The sequence below is a fragment of the Trachymyrmex cornetzi genome, unplaced genomic scaffold (genome assembly GCF_001594075.2).
Source record: "Trachymyrmex cornetzi isolate Tcor2-1 unplaced genomic scaffold, Tcor1.1 scaffold343, whole genome shotgun sequence".
NCBI classification, from domain to species: Eukaryota; Metazoa; Arthropoda; class Insecta; order Hymenoptera; family Formicidae; genus Trachymyrmex; species Trachymyrmex cornetzi.
Genome location: NW_017298142.1, coordinates 540,517 through 547,672, shown reverse-complemented (window position 1 = coordinate 547,672; position 7,156 = coordinate 540,517).

The following is a 7,156-nucleotide window of genomic DNA, read 5'->3' as shown; positions in this document are numbered from 1 at the left end:
CCCTCTCTTTGGAAGAATCTAATGGTTACGAGTTACCGGCAGCTAGCGCTTTCTTTCACTTGGCCTTAATTTTCTCCGTATGTGCAATTTCACACGATAAAGTCTCGCACTTAGGGCCTCGGAATGACTCTTTTCACCCCGAAAGATCCACTTTTCGGGAAAAACGATTGCCTGTAAAATATGCTGCAACCTTAATTTTATGGAATCTCAAATGGTATTATTGCAATCGAAATAACAGAGTGATATCATAAATTCGGATAACATCTATATATCTTATATTTTGAAAAGCATTCAAATTACTTTTCGAAACGTAGTGATCTGTATCCACACTGCTGATACTGCACATTCGACGCCAGAATTCTGAGTTTAATTTATATAATCGCGTACTGCATGACGAGGTTTAATGTTGTCATGTTGATATGAAATGAAAACCAGGTGGACATCCTTGGCGTTAAAAGTTCTGCAAATGTGAATCTGCAGAAAATATAGAAATCTGTGTAATATATCAGTGCCATTGCTTAACCATTAGAGAGCGGAAGTCTATTTTTAAAATCCTACAGCTTTTTTTTAAATAAAATTTGTTACAATTCATTATTTCATTGTATTCTTTGTCTCAAATAGTAACGTACTATTTCAACGCTACTAGAGGAAAGGTATTCCTATTATGAGATACCGATAATTTATTTTGGGTAAATCCTAGAAATCTATGGGCAGAATTAAAAAAAATAATAGGTCATTTTGAAGGGAATTTAATAAGCTTTAAGGTAATGTTAAAATTTAATTCAAATTTTATTTTTTTTTATAAATTTTTTTTAAAAAATGTAAAAAGTGAGCAAATCGCAAAGTCAAAAAATTGTGCTCCTAATATGAGATGTCCCGAGAAATCCATAATAAAACGCAAAGTATATCAGTATTGCAATTAAAAAACCTTATTTAATGTTTCTAAAATACAAATAAACACAGCCAGTGCACGCGCAAAATAAGTATGCGATGCATTGTATCTATAGCTGATTCGTCTTCAGGTAGTTGAACTCAAGCATCGCAGAAACAGGCACTCGATGTTTATTTCGATTGTTCTTTTTATTATTGTACAATAACATTTATACTTCAACGATTTTCACTATAACATAGGAGCATAGGTTATTTCAACTCAGAAATATCCTGGGTGTCTCATATTGCGATTTTCACGCCTTACGGTTTTACGATCATCAAATCTAACTTTTGTAATTAAGCAATTCAACATATCCTGTATTTTTTTATTAGTACGAACTTACTCTATACTGAACCAAAAATGTACGTAAATACAATAAAAGTATTCATTGGTATTAATAAAAAATTCATTAAAATTGGTCCAATGAACAATTTTATTCCTATAATGATTTAGGTTTTATAAAATGATCAATTTGAGTTATTAAACTATTAAGAATTCATTGTGACAATGAATATATACATTAAAATAGTCTGCCATGGATTTATTATAATAACCAAAAACTTTATTCATTCAATGAATAATATCATTAAATCATGCATTAAACTTTATTGTGTTATTAATGCATTTATTGAGCTAATGTACAGACTTTATAACTAATAAAAAAATGCGTTAATATAATGAATGTATTTTATCACTTCTACAAAATTTTATAATAGACATCTAATAAATGAATTTATTAAGTATATGAACATATTTATTGGAAGAATGAACTTTTTCATTGATTTAATTAAATGTTATATTAAGTTATGATATATTCAAGTACAGCATATTAATAAACAGTGATTTGTTATATTAATAAATCCAGTTATTAGCTAATAAAAAATACTCAATAAAATATTCATAATATCTATTAAAAGTTCATTATATCAATGAATTTAAAGTCAGTAAATGTCATTCATTGATATTATGAATAACATTTTTTTCAGTGTATCACTATATGAAGAATTTATTGCCAAATATTTATTTATTAAATAATAAACAAGGTTTAAAGGCTCATCTCAACAAAACTTGAAGACATTCAAATTCTAAAATCTTTTTTTGCAACGACTATAGGCACGATCTAATAATGAATTTTCCACTAAATAGTTTTCAATCTACGGACAATAAATTCATGGTGGAACCAATAGATATTATTAATTTAGCGGAAACGCCGCTATCTCATATTAGGCACCTATCTCATAATAGGGGGCTTTCCTCTATATATTGGCTTTCCTGTCCTGTGAAACATACAACATGTACGAAACTCAAAATTAATTGTCTTTGTCTGATGTTCATTCGAATAAATTTAAAAGTAGGTATATAATAAGATTACATATGCCAGCAGACTTAAAAAGACTTAAAAGTCCAAGTTATATACTGTCCTCGAAGTAAACAGCTTGTATGTTTTTCATGTATCTTTTTGGATAGACTTAATCGGGATCGTACTTGAAAATGATTAGAGGTTACGGACTATTTAAAAATGCTAAAATCGTGTTTTTCGTTGTTTATTATCCAGCACGTATCTCAACTCTGCGCGAAAGAGATACATGCTTAAGGATTGTGTATGGATTGAAGGGATCCTATAAAAGGGGGTACAGTCGAAATAAAAATCTAGGAACGTTCAAAAAATTTCAAACGTTTCGTAACTTTTATTATGTCACATATCTTCTTAGTTCTGGTACAAAAAATAGTAGATAACTCTCTCAAATGAATACTTGAGCATTATAACAGCCAAAGCAAAGGAAGAAATAATTGAGTTGAAATTATATTTTACACTTGAAATTTTAAAAATTCGAATAAAGTAGGTATAAAAATTGGCAAATATAAGATTTTATTATTGTATTATTGTTTATACCAAGTGTATATTTTTTTTTGAATTTAGAAAAAAATTCGAAATTGATTACATGTCAACATGTTTGGGTTTTTCCATTGGGTTTTCGCGCGTACTGCCTGCAATTATATTTTCTTTACATAGGTAAATACTACTATACGTACTATACTAGCAGTCTCGGTCCTTTTCCGGATTAATCAACAGCCAGGGGCTGCAGCAATTTATTGCCTGTATAAAGTAAATGTACTTAAACTAATACAGCCCATTATACAAGTATAATTTACAATTATGCTATAGTTAGTTGCAGTACTCGAAATTGTTTGTACAATTACTCGATCAGGTAGTCCTTAAGAATCCATTCATCTTCTATTTATAGCCAGGCGGCATGTTCGCGCGGTTGTATGTACACGGACGCGGTGAGCTACGGCGTGCTGTTTTTAGCTCACGCGCAAACAACATTGAGCAATGGGTGCATCGGGGATATCCGCCGGACAATCGAAGGTTCAGAGTGCATAATTACACATGGTGACAGTACCCCTTAAGTTAGCCGGAGCTGCCCGCACAGGACGACACGAATATATACTCGCGTGTACGTGTTTGGCCACCACCAAGCGCGTCGTCGTTTCTTGTTTCAACCGGGTTGCAATGGCCGGATTTACCTGCCCTTTCAGCAGCACTGCCGACTTCTTTTTATGGATGGGGGATATCTTCAGCGCGTGGGATTTATGTCAACAGACCTCGGACAATGGCCGAATTGAAGGACGGAGGAGGGTTTCGGAGTTATTCGATCGGCTCGACAACATCGAGCACTGACGAATAATTAAGAGCGCATAAAAAGTACTAAAGAATTTGTTGTGATAGAAAGTGCATTTGCTCGACAACATCGAGCACTGACGAATAATTAAGAGCGCATAAAAAGTACTAAAGAATTTGTTGCGATAGAAAGTGCATTTAATTATTGCATATAATTGACGGTTTCTTTGAGGACGGGCAAACAGAGTTCTTTTGAATACTTTGGAATATGATCTCGACGGACTACGTCGAAAATAGCTACGCAGTTAGAAAAGGTTGTAGCTACAATACTTTGGACATGTGCACCTTAATCGTCTTCTGTGTGTACTTTTCAAGCAGGACTTTTAAAAAGAGACGTAAAACCATTAAAATTATCACTAACATTTTAAGGGAATTCTATGACATTTTAAGAAGATCCTATCACTTTAGAATCCACTTAAACCGTTAATGATAATTTTAAATACATTTATCTCTTTTTAAAAGTTCTGATTACACGAACACTTTGAAAATATCTTAAATTCTTTGTAAAGTTGTTTGAGATTCAAATTTATTTAGATGAACGTTTCGATTCAGTTGAATTATGAACATTAATTGGAAGATTTTATCGTAAAAATAATTCGTGTAATAATTTCGACAGTTCGCTTGCATAATATCATTCCTGATATTAAACATAAAAGATTTCATACCTAAAAATCGGTGTATTTTTTAGTCTCAATGTTGACTTTCTGTCGACTTATCAACTTGTTTATAAAAATGTCATACACAATCTTTAAGTCCGCATAGTATAAATGTATAAATGTGTGACTTGCTTTACAATAGTATAAATGTGTGACTTGCCTTACATCCATTTTACAATGACCAAGGATTACCACTCGAAGTAAATAACCGATGTTTGAAATAAGATGTTAACAATTTTTCAACTAAAGAAGAGGATCGTAAAACAGCGTCTCAATAAATAATGCAGATTGAAATTATGTTATTGTAAGTTTTTTGTCCATTGAGGACGGTTTTGGGAACCGAAACGTTTAGAGAATCGTTGTATATTGCATATTTGAAAGTAAAAAATCTAGTTGCACTATCAGCGCGTGCTAAGCTCATTGCCCCTTTTATTATTACACTGTATTATTTCAAATTATAATTTATAGAGCTTCTGGAGACTTTGTGTTAATTTTTTTAGTCTCTTCTTTTTTTTAATGCACGTCATTTGAAATATAAAAGACTGCGTGAAAAAAATGTCTTTCTATCGTGAAAATCATTATTCAAGACTTTATACGCAAACGTAAAAACAAATTAAACTATACTTGAATTTTTTTCGTCAAACGCTTGGACGAAGAATTCGCATCCGGCCGCCGCGCCGCCGCGATACAACAATGTTCGCGAACATATTCAGGAATGTTTCATGGCTTTCGGAGGACGCTGTACCATTCGATAGGCATGCAGACCGAAAACAACAGGTCGAGTTATTTCGATCGGCCGTTGGGAATCTTTGGATTCTACAAGTCGCACAGCAGCGATACGAAAAAGTACCGGAAGGGTTGCCGCAAAATCGAGTCGAGAGAGAACATAGGACTATCGCGGCGGAATGGCGGGAGGAGATACGAGGTTGAGAAGAGAGATAGGACAGGATGGACGGGGGAGACGAAGGAAAAGAAAGCAAGAGAGAGAGAGAGGAGATGTACCGCGTGCAAATTCCCTCCCCGCGGATTCTGTGCGCAGTACGATGCCTAACCCTAGGGGTACAGCGTTATATTCCTTTTCCCGCCCACCCGGTAGACGAGCAGTACGAGCACGCTGCACTCTCCCTCCTCAGCTCCGTCACGTTCTGTCATCCTTTTCCCACCTTAGAGTCGTGGCACGATACCCTGTCCTTTTCCCTCGTTCGTCTCCCACTCCTTTTTATGTTGCACAAAGTTGCAATTTATAGCCGTCTCTCTCGCCCCCATTCGTCCTTCTCTTCATCCCCCACTATCGCCCGTCTCCCACTCTGGCTTTCTTACCCCTTCCGAGGCAGCCGAGACACCCACCAGCTACGCTACTCTACGATACTCTCCGCGTACATCTCCCTACCGTTTGTCGAGGATTCTCTCTCTCGGCTCGGCGGTTGTCTCTTCCTCGTTCCTCTCCCTACTCACTCCCCCCTCCGCCGTCGGACGATCGGCGCGCCGAAGTGCGGCGACAGGCGTCGCAAATTCGCTCCTCGTAACTTCGGCTCCGCTCGGTCGGTTCCGAGCAATCCGAGCGCCGGCCGGAGGAATTTCGCCAGTATGCGCCGCGCTGCCTTGCCGGCAAGTTGTACGTAGTGGATAGGTTTTCTTTCCTCAGACGATACGTGCGAGAGAGAATCTCACGTCGTTTCTCACGAGCGAGGGAATTATCAATCAACCGAACGACAGCTTACACACGTCATTTACGTTTGCAGAAATTTGCAAAAGTCGAGGACTGCGCAAGATCGCGAGAGGAGTACTCGCGCGCGCGGAGCGACAGCTTCGGAATCGGAGGATCCGAGGGTATCGATGAGAGATATCAGGGGGAACGGTCTTGCAAGGGCAACGAGGGCACCAAAGGTCATCATCGCCATCGTCGGTCTCGCGCCGTCGGCGGTCTCTACCGAAAATCCCGCCGACCGTACAGAAGCAGAAGAGTGTTGGCCACGTGAATCACGTCGCGATACCGTGCCCGAGCAGCCATCGTCAACGACGACGACGTAGAGCGTACATCTACCCGTAGCGGGCCAACTTCCTATCAAAACATGGCCACGTGACCTCCGGACGGCACGGCTTGTAAACACAGAGTTTGACCACGTGGTCTGCTCCCTCTTTCCGCTGCTCCGAGCGCCTCTCTCTCTCTCTCTCTCTCTCTCTCTCTCTCTCTCTCTCTCCCTCCCCCCCTCCCTCTCGCTCTCCCCCGCCGCTGCCACGCTCTTCTTCTACGTTTCTCTCGCTCACGCGCGCTCTTTCGGCACGCAGAACGGCTCCCGTCGGAATCCTCAGTTGGTTCATCGCCGTCGGCAGTCGCACGCGAGCGCAGTCGATTCGCTTCCTGCGAACCCGCCGTCGTTGAACCATTGCTCCAGCACGGAGCTTCGTCTCCCGGTGTGCGTGAGCGTCGATTTCGTGCCTCGCCTCGCCTCGCATCGTGGCGCGTACGTCGCACATTCCCATCTCGCGCCCGATCGTTTCTGGTTCGATGATGATGTGTTGAAGAACCTGACGCAGTGTCTAAAAAGGGTTAAGGGACGACTACGTCGGACGTGAGTGACTCGAATTCGGCGCGAACAAGCACTGCTACGAGTCTTCATCCAAGCGGTGACGTAGGAAGGCCTTCGAGATCGTATAATCACATACGCACGCACACACACACACGCGCGCGCGCGCGCGCGCGCGACACACTCACAGACACCCTCACACTCATACACCCACGTACACGTACAGTGATTCAAAACGCAGCCCGACTGGTACCGCTCAATCGCGCGCGAACGCGAACAGAGTTCCTTCCCGGTGTCACCGATTGTCGATTACCGATCTCCGTTGGAGAGTTACGCATACGATCGCGAACTTGGTCGG